Here is a 13970-nt window from a genome sequence, read left to right on the forward strand (position 1 = left end):
ACAATTTGGAGGCCGACGTAGCGAAGACCCGTACGTCCACCTCCGAAGCTTTATTGAAATATGCAATACTTTTGTGTTCCCGAACATCTCTGCCGAAGAAGTTCGACTAACTTTGTTTCCATTTTCTCTTTGTGATCAGGCTAGGAAATGGGCATATTCTCTCGAACCGGGAGATATCACTTCATAGGAACAGGTCATAAAGAAGGTCATTGAGAAATACTTCCCACCTACTGAGAACGCTAGACGCAGGAAACTCATAACAAATTTTGAACAAGACATGGACGAGTCGCTCAGCGATGCCTGGGCGAGGTTTAAGAGGTTGGTTCAGGATTGTCTACACAATGGTTTTCTAGACTGCCTTCAAATGAAAATCTTTTATCATGGTTTGAATCCCGCTTCGCAGACCACTGCCAATGCGACAGCCGCTGGTGGTCTGCTTGATAAAACGTATGACGAGGCGAAGAATATCTTGGATTGCATCTCTAAGAACCACGAAGATTGGAGAGAGAGTGACCAGAGATTGAGAATCAAGGACAATGACGCAAGTAATAGTGTTATTGAGCAAAAGTACTGAAGGACATTTTCAGAAGTTATCTGAGCAAAAGTACCTAAGGCATGACAGTACTTCTTTTACATACGAATCAGTTTTCTTATCACTCACTGGGCTAGCAAGCTCACCCCGTTTTCAAATGTTTTTCTTCCTAGGTAGCAAAAGGTGAGGAGTTCAAGGGTAATGCTAAGGTCAAGGTCTACCACAAGCCACAATCACAGTTCCGGAGGGTTTTAAGAGTGGTTGTTGTAAACTTTGTAGTTAAGTCTTGGAGTTGTATAAACATTACATAGTTGTAATAAAATGGGCCTACTTAATCAATTGTTGTTATCTCCTTGACTTAAAGTTTACTAAGTATAGTAAAGAGGTTCAGTTGGATAGTAGGTATCACAAAAGTGTGATATCTACGGTCCCTCACGCCTCTCCTCGGGCTTAGGAGTTCTGGCTCGGGGCGGGGGTGTGACAGGTCTGTAGTATATGGATAAGGCTGGCTACCTTATCCTGATAACACTACGAGTATGGCCCGCTTTGTAGTTGTTACAATTGTTGTAAAGTGCTACAAATGATCTGATCCTGATCATTCATGTATTAGACATGCGGGTACGGATATTCTATATAAACCAGTGTGTATAAGACCGGACCACAACATGTTTAGTCTCATTATATAACACCGTTCATAACAGAGATTTTCATTTCACCATGATGACTATAGGTAACATGACCTGAATCTTGAGTGAGTTGTGAACTCCTACCTATAAGGGCAGTTCTTTGATTTGTATTGGTGAGAGTGGCCAAATCGCCGACTCAACATGCCTACCATTTCGGGGATTCGTCTGATTGGAGTTCATTCCTTCCCCAAAGTAGGGGTAAGTAGATAAATTACTCCCTTATGGGCTGATTCCAGGTCTTGAACAATGTGGCGCCACACCCTCTCTTGGCCTGACAGGGTTTTATCGTTCATTAGAGGGATTAGTGGTACTTAAGGAGTTAGAGGTAACTACAGGGACAAAAAGGTAATGTGGCCTAGCTGTACTTACGAGCAATTTGTGAAAGGTCATCGTACTATTGATTGGTTATATCTAATGGACAGAAAAATATATCTATAGCGCAAAGAGTGCAGCTTCAGTCTTTAGTGGAGTGACCGACAGTTAACGGATGGTGGATAATAAAATTAAAGAGTTTAATTAAGTATTCACATATCGTTGGAGCTTCAAGTTACAGGTCTATAAGGTTCTCTTTGTAGCTCAAAAGGATATATTCGAGATTCAGTTTTTGGGTTAATTTGAATTGTTCAAATTAATAAGAGGGAATTTAATTATATTACATACATTATAATTTATTTGGAGAAAATAAATATTTAAATGAGATTAAAATATATTTTCTATGAATGTGATTCATTGTTGTTAAATTTCATATAAATATGATTTATATCAAATGCCATAAAATAGAGAAAAGGAACTATAGTTTAGGTTATGTGTTATATTTGATATAATATATAGTTTAATATGAATAAGATATGATAAGTTAGTTATCATATTTATTTATATTAATTTTATTATTGTAGATAATAATTCTTAATTTATCCCCAACCACCTTAGTGGGTGGTTAATTTGTTTTTTTGTGGCAAATGGGATAAAAGAAAATAGTTTTCTTTTCTTCCTCAAGAGACAACATTACACGACTGGCCCTTTTACTGTACGATTGAAGAACAAAAACGTTCTATGTTCTCAATCTTCTTCCTCCTTCAAACTCAAACAAACCCTCCAAACCAAAATAGTCAGATCTCATCACTCATGAACCCTCACCCTGAGTATATCGAAGGCTCTCTATGGTAGTGTCTGTTTTGGTTCGTGAAGTTTTTGAAGAAAGTCTTCAAGGGTTGCTGCGTTCGAGTTCGTGACTTCGAGGGATTTACAAGAAAAAAAGCTCTTCAAAGGTAGTATTTCTTGAACTCTATTTCTTTATCAAGAGCATGTTGTAATTTGTTTATAAATATATATACTGTATGTTTACTGTAAATTTGTTTTTCAATCAAAATGAAATTTGGACGATCCGCTTCCACTCAAAGATCTCTGTAAAATCAATTCCTTCGATAATTTCTTTTAATGGAGGAATGCCCTCCTCTTCATGTTATGTTTGATATAACATATACTAGTCGTTCATGACTTGAGATTCATTTTAATGGAAGAATGTCCTCCTCTTCTTTCCAGTTCTATTGAAAACCGAAACATTTGGGATGCCTATAACAATTGGGTCAGGGCTAACGATAAAGCTAAGGTCTACATTGTAATGACCCGACCTTTTGAGTACTCTGACAAAGGTCGTTACAACTAAATACACATTTAAACATAGATAAAAAAATCATTAAAACAATATGGATAGGTTTCCAAAATAATCTAGAAAACAAATAAATAATAAATAAATAAAACTTTTATTCCGGGTCCCCTAAAAATAATATTTATAAAGAAAACAATTAAAACATTAAAATATGTTGTTTCATATTAAATTATAATTTAAAAACATTCAAATGACAAAAACATAGACTGAGCATAAGAGATTTTTCTTGAATCAGTAATAGACATGAACCCGAAGGAACATGAATCAGTCGCAGTGTGTAAACCGAAGGTTTACAAAACAAGCATAGACATGAACCCGAAGGAAGATGAATCAGTCATAGACATGAACTCGAAGGAACATGACTTAGTCATGGTATGTAACCTGAAGGTCCATAAATCAGTCATAGACATGAACGCGAAGGAAAATGAATCAGTCGTAGTGTGTACACTTGCCTAGATAAGAAAAACTAATAGGAACTCTATAACTTAGCATGCATCAATTTTCATATAACTCTTGTGATATATTTTACAATCATTTAACATAGGGGTAAAATTTCATATATATCCTCAGTCAATGGTACAATCATCTTTGACAAAACAGTCCAATCCAATCAGTCCATGTATTCTTAAGTAAAAAGTTCAAGTAATCTTAAATAAACAATCCAAGTGGTAGGGACGACTGTTTCGAAGGAAAACCAATAGAAAGACACTTACCTCAAGTTTTAGTCAATACGAGCTTAAACAACCTTATTTTTTATTTCCTCAAAAGATTACGAACCAAGTCCTAAGTTATAAATAAAAAATTTGGATTTCCAAAAGTAATGCCAAAATTCTAATAAAACAAATTTACATCATCCATTAAGGCTAAATATTTACAGTCCCAAGGTCCAATTACTTACCAAAATGGTCTCAACATTCATCTCAAATTTGGTGAACAACACTTCAAAATCTTTCAATTCTTGAATCAAACCCTATACCAACAATAAAAATTAATCCATCATTTAGGACATAAATCCAATCACAACTTAACCCGAATGTCTCTAAAAAACTTACCCAACATGTGGTTTGATCCCAAAACCACTTTGAAGCTTCAACACAATCCAACAACTATATCACAAAAACCAAACTTTAACTTTAAGACAGCAGCTTTAGACCTTGTAATCCAACCTCCAAAAATAATATTTAAAACAAAAGTTAAGCTGACACTTAGTGGGTATCCAAAAATTCTCAACAAAGACCCCAAACCTTACAAAAAAAAGGATGTCAAAAAATTTTAATCTTATCAAAAAGCACCTTGAGTGTCAGTAAAATCCAATTTCAACATCAAAACAATATGGGTGAGCCAAAACTTAAACCAAAGTTTGATGGGTATTCAAGATCTTCCAAGAAAACCCATAAAACTCTAAATAACTTACCAAAGATATCAATTCCAATGACAATGGAGCCAGCAGCGGTGGCAACCACAAACAGGTGGCGGGTGTTGCTATCGGATGGTATAAATTGTTTAGGCCAGTGACAGGTAGTGAGGGTCTTGTATGAAGAGGGTCTGCAAGTGTGAGAGACAAAGGAAATTTCCAGTTTTATAGATTTTGTTCCACAACAATTATGAACAAACCAGAGATTCAAATACCGATCCAACCGTTCAAAGTGAAACTCTATATTTCCCGAATATTCTGACCAAATTTGAGCACAATCCAACAGTTCAAACTCTGTAAATCGTCATTTTTGTGAAAGTTGTCGCTGAAAATCGAATTGCTATCTCCTCGATTTTCTACCTCTTTTCACTCTCCTTTAATTTCGAAAAATCCCAATTCTTTCATTTTTTTCCAATTTTAAAAATATAAATAAAATATGTTATCACAATATCTCTAAACTCTCCAAAGATTCTATTAAATTAATAAATCAATTAACTTCTCAAATTACCTTAATTTAGACTTCAATAACCAAAATTAATTTTTTTCAAATATTGAAATCAATTTAAAATCACATAAAACTAACAATCTCCTTAATTGTTTTAAGTTGGCTCCAACATCCAAAATCAAATGGAGGCAAAATTCAATATTTTCAAGATAACTAATTCGAATATTCAATCAATTAATTTCAATTTAGCCAATAAAAGCTTTTCAATTATTTCAATTTAATTCCAATTTCCAAAAATGAAATGGAAATTAAAACTCAATAATTTTAGATAACTAACTTAAATTTTCCAGAAATTCGGGATGTTACATTCATTTTAGCAAGCATGTCTGATGTGCTTACTAAAAAACATGAAACCATGGTCACTACTAGAGAGAGCATGGAGTCATTACAAGGGATGTTTGGGTCGTCCTCATTAGAATGACTTGATGCTATAAAATACGTGTACAAATCCATTATGAAGGAAGGGACCTCTGTTAGAGAACACATCATGATGGTCCACTTCAATATAACAACAGCAAATGGTGCTGTCATATACGAGAGGAATCAAGTTAGTATGATAATGGATTCTCTTCCGAATAGTTTTATGACCTTTTCTACAAACGTTGAAATGAATAAGATTGATTACGACTTGACAACTCTCCTGATTGAACTCCAAACTTATCAATCCTTAATGTAAAATAAAGAAGGGGAAGCAAATGTTATTTCGTAAAGGAAATTTTGGAAGGCTTCAATATCTAGTTCAAAACCCTTTGAAAAGAAGTTTGGATCTTCAAGGATAAGAGTATCTAGATGAAGAAGAAAGGAAAAGGGAAAGCTATGCGATCTTTTAGTCTATCGTCTAGCTCGGTCTGTCGCCTACAGACTCTATACGATCGTGTACCTTGGGCCAGCGATCGTCTAGTAAAGCTATTGATCATTTAGTAAATACTGCACGATTGTTTAGCTCTACTCTACACGATCATTTAGCTCGCCCAACCGTTGTTGAGTAAATCTGTATTTACTTGACAACTACGTGAGTTTCTTTTGTGCAAAGAGAAAACTCAAAAAATTTTCATACTTTTGTCAAAACTTCTTTTCAAAATAGGCAACCACTTTCCTTTTAAACTCACAGTTATCATGATCCAATAACCACCCACTACTTTGGTTATTTAAAAGAAAAATAATTAATTATCTAATAATTAATACTATTATAAATATAAATGATAACCAACTTATCATACTATATTTATAACCTATGGTTTTAATATTTTATCTCATGAAACATATAAACCATAGTTCTTTTTCTATTCCATGGTACTTAATGCAAATCTAATTTATATCAATACTCCACTAGATGTATCTTATACATCATATCGATTATATCATATATAATCAAAGTACCTCTTGTCAATTTGAACATTTCAAATCAATAATAAGAACTGATCCTAAACTGAATCCAAGCTACTAAGGGGACCTCATGCATCTGTAGCTCCGAAGCTCTAACGGTACGTGAATAACTGACTAAACTCTTTAGTCACGGGATCCACCATTCGTTAACTGCCAAACACTCCATTAAAGTCCGACAACTGAACTCTTCTTACTATAAATATATTATGTGTCCATCTTAACCAATCAGCAGTGTGACAACCCTTCACAAATCGTTCGTAGGTACAGCTGGGCCAATAACCGTTATGCCCCTGTAGTTACATCTATCTCTTTAAGTACCACTGATCCCTCTAATGAACATAATTCATAGTCCTATTATGACTAAGTCTTCTCTTCCAAAGAGAAGTTGTGGCCACAATGTTCAAGCCCTGGAATCAGCCCTTAAGGGACAATCTCTCTACTTATCCCTGCTTCGTGAAAGGAGTGAATTTCATATTGTGGATTGAGTTCCTAGCTCCCAGACCAGTCAAGTCTCCAAAAGGTAGGCATGTTGAGTTGGCAATCTGGCCACTCTCAACCATACTAATCAAAGGACCGCCCTGAAAGGTAGGAGTTCCCAAAACACTCAGGATTGAGGTCGTGTCACCTATGGTCATTTAGGTGAGATGCAAGTTTCTAGTATCAACGGCGTTATATATAGAGTTTAGTCATCTGTGGTCCAGGTCTTATACAAACTCTTTGTATAGGACACCTTCGTTCCACGTCTCCACACGAATGGTCAGGATCTACCAGCTGTAGTAGTTTACAACACTTGCAAACCTCTACAAAGCTGGTCGTATCCGTAGTGTCACCAGGATCAGGTATCCCACCTTAATCCTTATACTACAAACCGATTTAGGTTATCACTTAAGGCATGATCCACTTGTATATCTCATATACATGCTTAAGTTCACATAAGATAACCAAGGAGCTTTTTTTATTGGATATGAGTAAATGCCAGAATTAAATAACACTTATTTTATTCATTGAACAATGTGTATCTTTATAAAACAACGAGACTCCGGGAGAATTAGGATAGCAATCCCAACAGAAAAAGACTCCCACTACTAAGAGCAAGACGAAAGTTGCGAAATGAAAATGATTCCTTTTAACGTCAATGGCCATTGGAAACGAAACTTCCCTAAGTATCTTGCGAAGAAAAAAGCTGGAAAGAAAATCAAGTTAAATCCGATTTACTTGTAATAGAAACATGTTTAGTGGAAAGTTCTCATTTGACCTAGATATTGGATTTAGGCACCGCTTATCATATTTGCATTTTAATTTGGGAAACTAGTTCCTGGCAGCAGTTGTAAAAAAAAAATGACTTTCAAGGCGGGAATGGGTGAAGTCATTTCAACAAAAGCAATGGGAGACATCAAGTTATGTTTTCGAGATTCCTACATTTTATTGGAAAATGTATTTTTTGTACATACAATGAAAAGAAACTTAATCTTTGTATCTTGATTGCTAGAACATATGTATAAAGTAACTTTTGATATAAATGAAGTGCTTATTAGTTCAAAAGGTGTTCATATATGTTCTGCTAAACTTGAAAATAACTTGTATGTATTAAAACCAAAAGCTATTTTAAATATAGAGATGTTTAAAATAGTAGAAACTCAGAATAAGAAATGAAAGTTTTCTCCTAATGCTTATCTTTGGCACTTAAGACTTGATCACATAAATCTCAATGAAATTGAAAGATTGGTAAAGAAGGTGTTGGGATTGGTGTCCTGATTCTCCCGAAGTTTCGTTGTTTTGTAAAGATGCACATTGTTAAATGAATAAAATAAGTGTTATTTAATTCTGGCAGTTACTCATATCCAATAAACAAAGCTCCTTGGTTATCTTATGTGAACTTAAGCATGTATATGTGATATACAAGTGGATCATGCCTTAAGTGATAACCTTAGTCGATCTGTAGTATAAGGTTTAAGGTGGGATACTTAATCCTGGTGACACTATTAATACGACCCGCTTTGCAAAGGTTTAGAAGTGTTGTAAACTACTACGATGGTTGATCCTGACCATTCTTGTGGAGCCGTGGAGCGGGGTATCCTATACAAAGAGTTTGTATAAGACTTGGACCACGAGATGACTAGACTCTGTATATAATGCCGTTGATACTAGAGACTTGCATCTCACCTAAACGACCATAGGTGACACGACCCCAATCTTGAGTATTTTGTGAACTCCTGCCTTTGAGGGTAGTCCTTTGATTAGTATGGGTGAGAGTGGATAGATTGCCAACTCAACATGCCTACCTTTTTGGGGACTCGTCTGATCTGGGAGCTGGGAACTCAATCCACAATATGGAGTTCACTCCTTTCCCGAAGTAGGGATAAGTAAAGAGATTGCTCCCTTAAGGGCTGATTCCAGGACTTGAACATAGTGGCCACAACTTCTCTTTGGAAGAGAAGACTCAGTCATAGTAGAACTATGATTCATGTTAATTAGAGGGATCAGTGGTACTTAAGGAGACAGATGTAACGATAGGGGCATAACGGTTATTGGCCCAGTTGTACTTACGAGCGATCTGTGAAGGGTTGTCGCAATGCTCATTGGTTAAGATGGACACATAATATATCTGTAGTGAGGAGAGTTCAGCTGTCGATCGTTAATGGAGTGCCTCGTAGTTAATGGATGGTGGATCCCGTGACTAAAGAGTTTAATCAGTTATTCACGTACCGTTGGAGCTTCAGATCTACAAGTCCATGACGTCCCTTTGGTAGCTTGGATCCATGTTGAAGGATCAGTTCTTGGTGTTGATTTGAAATGTTCAAATTGACAAGAGGTATTTTGATTATATGTGATACAATCAGTATAATGTATAAGATATATCTAGTGGAGGATTGATGTAAATGAGATTTACATTAAGTACCATGGAATAGAAAAAGAACTATGGTTTATATGTTTCATGAGATAAAATATTAAAACTATAGGTTATAAATATAGTATGATAAGTTGGTTATCATTTATATTTATAATAATATTGATTATTAGATAATTAATATTTTTTCTTTTAAATAACCAAATGTAGTGGGTGGTTATTGATCATGGTAACCATGAGGTTTTAAAAGGAAATCGGTTTCCTATTTTGAAAAAGAGGTTTTCACAAAGTTTGAAAAGTTTTTGAGTTTCTCTCCGGCAAAAAGAAACTCACGGAAGTCGTCAAGTAAATACAGATTTACTAAACGACGACTAGGCTAGGTAAACGATCGTGTAGGTGCTAGCTAAACGATCGTGCAATGTTTACTAAACGATCATACAGCTTTGCTAGACGATCGCTGGCCCAAGGTAAACAATCGTGTACAGTCTGTCGAGCTAAACGATAGAGCTAAACGATCGCATAGCTATTGCTAGACGATCCTTTATCTAAACAATTGGGCATCGACATATACGATAGGTCTCTGACTTCTCCCACTTGCCTAGTCGTGTACACGATCTGTCTTTCCTCTATTCGTCTGCCTCACACGAAGTCTGAACAGAGCCCACCCTCTTGATTCTCACACTGAGAATAGCAAGGTCGCCTTGTTGGTGGTGTCAGACTCAACTCGACACCGTCGAGGTTTTTCAGTGGCCGTTCATGGTGCTACGGAGGCCGTTCACTGTTGCGGAGGAGTTCGTGACTGAGGAGATCGGTTAGGACAAGCGCGAAGAGTTCGTGGAATATTGCGGTCGTGTAGATCGAGTGTTCATGGTAGCAGTTGTTCGATCAGAGTCGCGCATCAGAGTGTGGAGACACGTCCTCTTATGTGCGTTGAGTTTGCTCTCAGTGCTTTTGATGTTCACGTTGTAATTTCTCTGTATATTTGCGTAACTGTTTGTTTTGAAGTCGACTATAAATGATTTATTGATTCTTGATTGTAATTTGGAATAATCTTGCTTCCACTGCTCACGAAAATCATCATTCTGATTTCCTTCAATTGGTATCAAAGCCAGGTTCTCTAATATTCCAAATTACAGATCTGAATCGAATGGTTTTACAGTCATGGTGGGTTTCTGCATTTGTAGTTAATTGTTTTCTGCATTTGTAGATGAATTGATGGATGTTTCGGGTCTAAATTTCCTTTTTTGTTAAAGCTTTCATTATTAGAAAGAGTTAATTGTAAGGGCTCCTGCATTTTTGGGAGAAATTAATTTTGCAATCGAGTCTGTAATTCGAAAAGTTCGAGTTCATCGAGTCGTTCGTGATGAAGCTTCGGCGCATGGCAATGTAGTTCTTAATGAAGAAGAAGATCAAACGTTGATCGGGTCGTGTAGCCTCAGGTAAACGATCGTTGGATTTAACTAAGTGATCGTTTAGATTTTTTTTTCTAGACGATCGTGTAGTATTTTCTAAATGATCGTTTAGCTAATGCTAAGTGATTGGGTAAATCGTTTACCATATCGTGTCACGTTGGTTGCGCGATCGCGTAGGCGATCGTAGTGGGAGCATTCGATGCTTATCATTTAGTTGAAGGCGCGTGCTAGACGATCGCGTAGTTATCAAGCTTCATCGCTTAGTTACTACCTATGCAATCATGTGTATGCGATATGGAGACACTAGCTAAGCGATCGCTTAGGCAATAGTGCTTCGTGGCATCGTAGTCGCTTAGACGATCATGGAAGGTGGGCGCATGTGAAGTGTGCTAAACGATCGTGTACTTCAGGCTTCATCACTTAGTAGAGGTAACGATTGTGTTGTAATGTCTAAACGATCGTTTGGATTTTTCTAGATGATCGTATAATAATGCTAAACGATCGTTTAACTCTGGGAGCGCTGGTAAGCGATAGAACGGAGGGTTTGTTTTATTGTGTAGACGATCGCGAGGTTCTTTTTACACAATGGATGATTGAAGAAGCGATGCTTTATCGAGCGGTTCAAGACTCGGTTCTCTTATTTGACCGGAGACTCCTTGTCTTTGTAATAATTAGCTTTCCCTTTTGTGTTGTAAGGCAATTTAACTTGGTTCATCAACTTTTATTGCTTATACATGTGATGTATGGTTCTTATATGTCAAAGTGTTTGTCATATAGTTAAAAACCCACCTTAGGTTGTGCAATTACTTATGCATCATGTATTATAAATGTTATAATATTGCATGAAGAAATTACTTGAAAGCATGCGCATGCATAATGAAATATAAGAGTTATATTTTGCATGCATTGAGCATTATCATGCGTCATCCTTTTATTATAAACGTTATAGTTTAAGGGTGAATGGAAGCATGTTTTGCTTGTTTCATTGTGGTTTTGCGGTTTTTGTATAAGTGTTATATAAAATAAGTAGCAATGAATGGACAATGCATTGAGCATGACACTTAGGCTGTTTATAAGTGTTATGAATGCCTTGCATGTGTTAGCTTCGTGTTGTGGTGGTTATTTCCGTTTATAAGTGTTATAAAGGAAATTAGACCTAAAATCAATAATTCAGAGTTGCATGCGAACTTATGGTGAACTCAAGTTTTCTAAAAGGGTTTTAAAATTGGATTGAGATAGACCTTAGTTCAAATTGTTCTAAAGAGTTTAGTAACCTAGCTTAATCTTTTAAAATCGGTTTAATAGGATTAAATTGGTTGGAATAAAAGATTAAATTTGTTGTAAACCTATCTATATGGGACCTTTTGTCTAAGGTGGGTTCTGGCAAGGCTGGGGTTTTTAAGTTGACGGAAACGTAACACCCCTACCTAGGAACCTACCTGGAAAGGTGAATTATATAGATTTTTAACAAGCATGCGACGTTTTGGTCAAAGACTCCATTAAAGAGTTTAATGGATGATGATCAAAAGTTATTCAACTATCCAAAGTAAAAGTTACTCTTATGAAAACCTAAAAGTCACTTAGTTAAAATCCTTAGCCATGTTTTTTTCTAAGTAAACTAAACCATAGGTTATAAAATAACCAGTGGGAGGAGGAGGCGTATCAGATATGTTTATGATTCCATTCACATTTCTCCCTGTATGTTCACACCGTGAGATTCATGCTTGGCCTCGAGATGTCCTAGGATACATCCCCTTTCGAATGGTGTTTGCATGAGTCAGTATCAAGGTGGACGGAGAGAGTATTTATAGTAAGTGGGTGAAAGGTGTGTGCCAACACGTCCTATGGTCTCTGTCATTGGTTCACATCGTGAGATCATTTTGTACGCCCTCATGTCGCCTTCGATGCAGCCCCCTTCGGATGGGTTTTGTGCAGTTGGTCAATATCAAGGTGAACTCTAGAAATGGATAGGGTCGCTTTAGGTTTTTTCTCAATCGGATTTTTTCCATTCAGATTGGCCTTTTGGGATGGATCTTTAGGGCTTAAAATGGTAGGTCACACTTACGTGAGATTATTAAGTAAGTTAATGATCACTTGGCAAAATCAATGATGGCTAGTCGTGATAGGAACAAGAGTTATTCTAGTATTAATGACTGGTTGAGATCTTTTCAATTCAGAGGAGGGATAACTGACCTCCCTTCGGCGGCTTTTGTCCTAAACCTTTGAAGTGTCATTGCGAAACTAGATGTCTCAGGGGTTCATGTTAGTTTTGCTAAAACCTTATTGGATGTTATTTTGTTTTACAACGGGTATTTGCTTAAAACCTAACATAGGTCAATGTGTTTTTCTTTTCAGCAACTTGTTAGTATTTCCGTTTAAAGCTTTTAAAAATGACCAATTTATTACAGTGGACAGAATCATGTAAAACGAATTTCATGGCGAACGACCTCCATCTCACTACTCTCCAAAAGAGGAGACAAGATAATAAATATGATTTATTGGTCTTGGAGACATGTCTGATAGAGAATGATGATTCTGCCTGGATCCTAGATTCAGGTGCTACCAATCATGTCAGTTTCTCTTACAAAGGATTTAGTTCTTGGCATACGTTGCCACAGGGAGAGATGACTCTTCGAGTCGGTAATGGTGAGGTTATTTCAGCTGTTGCTGTAGGCAGGCTGAAGTTATTTGTTGACAAGAAACGTTATCTGTTACTGGATAATGTTTTTGTAGTTCCTCATATTAATAGGAACTAATCTCGGTTTCTTGTCTCATTGAACATAGTTATACCATCTCCTTTTCTAAGAATAAAGTGTTTATTTTTAGCAATGAAATGGAAATTGGTTCTGGTTCAATGGAAAATAACTTATATGTACTAAGGCGGCTAGTCATAAAAGCCTTGTTTAACACTGAAATGTTCAGTATGACAACAACAGCTAAAAGACCAAAGGTTTCTCCAAAGGAAAACGCCCATCTTTGGCATCTACGGTTAGGTCACATCAACCTCAATAGGATTGAGAAGTTGGTGAAGAGTGGACTTCTAAAGAGTTTAGAAGAAAACTCCTTGCCGGTATGCGAATCATGCCTCGAAGGTAAGATGACCAAACGACCTTTTATAGGTTACAGAGCCAAGGAAGCCTTGGAGCTTGTACATTCAGACCTCTGTGGTTTGATGAATGTTAGAGCTCGAAGTGGGTATGAATATTTCATCTCTTTCATAGATGATTATTCAAGGTTTGGGTATCTCTTCCTAATGCAACATAAGTCTGAAGCTCTTGACAAGTTCAAGGAGTATAAGGCTGAAGTTAAAAACTTGTTAGGTAAGAAGATAAAAACACTACAATCTGATCGTGGTGGAGAGTATATGGACCTCCCATTTCAGAACTATATAATAAAACATGGGATTGTGTCCCAACTTTCGCCCCTAGGTACACCTCAGCAAAATGGTGTATCAGAAAGGAGAAACAAAACCTTGTTGGATATGGTTCGGTCTATGATGAGTTATGCTCATCTTTCAG

The 13970-nt window shown here is 36.5% G+C and overlaps 1 non-coding gene across 1 annotated transcript; it reads right to left on the minus strand.

The window, feature by feature from the left end:
* Nucleotides 1-241: 241 nt before the first annotated feature.
* LOC120069846 (small nucleolar RNA R71) lies at nt 242-348 on the minus strand. Its single transcript, XR_005479704.1, has one exon. It is a non-coding gene; the product is annotated as a small nucleolar RNA R71 (small nucleolar RNA).
* Between the last annotated feature and the right edge of the window lie 13622 nt (nt 349-13970).

Source organism: Benincasa hispida, chromosome 2 (genome assembly GCF_027475165.1).
Source record: "Benincasa hispida cultivar pf3 chromosome 2, pf3_genome.v1.1, whole genome shotgun sequence".
NCBI classification, from domain to species: domain Eukaryota; kingdom Viridiplantae; phylum Streptophyta; class Magnoliopsida; order Cucurbitales; family Cucurbitaceae; genus Benincasa; species Benincasa hispida.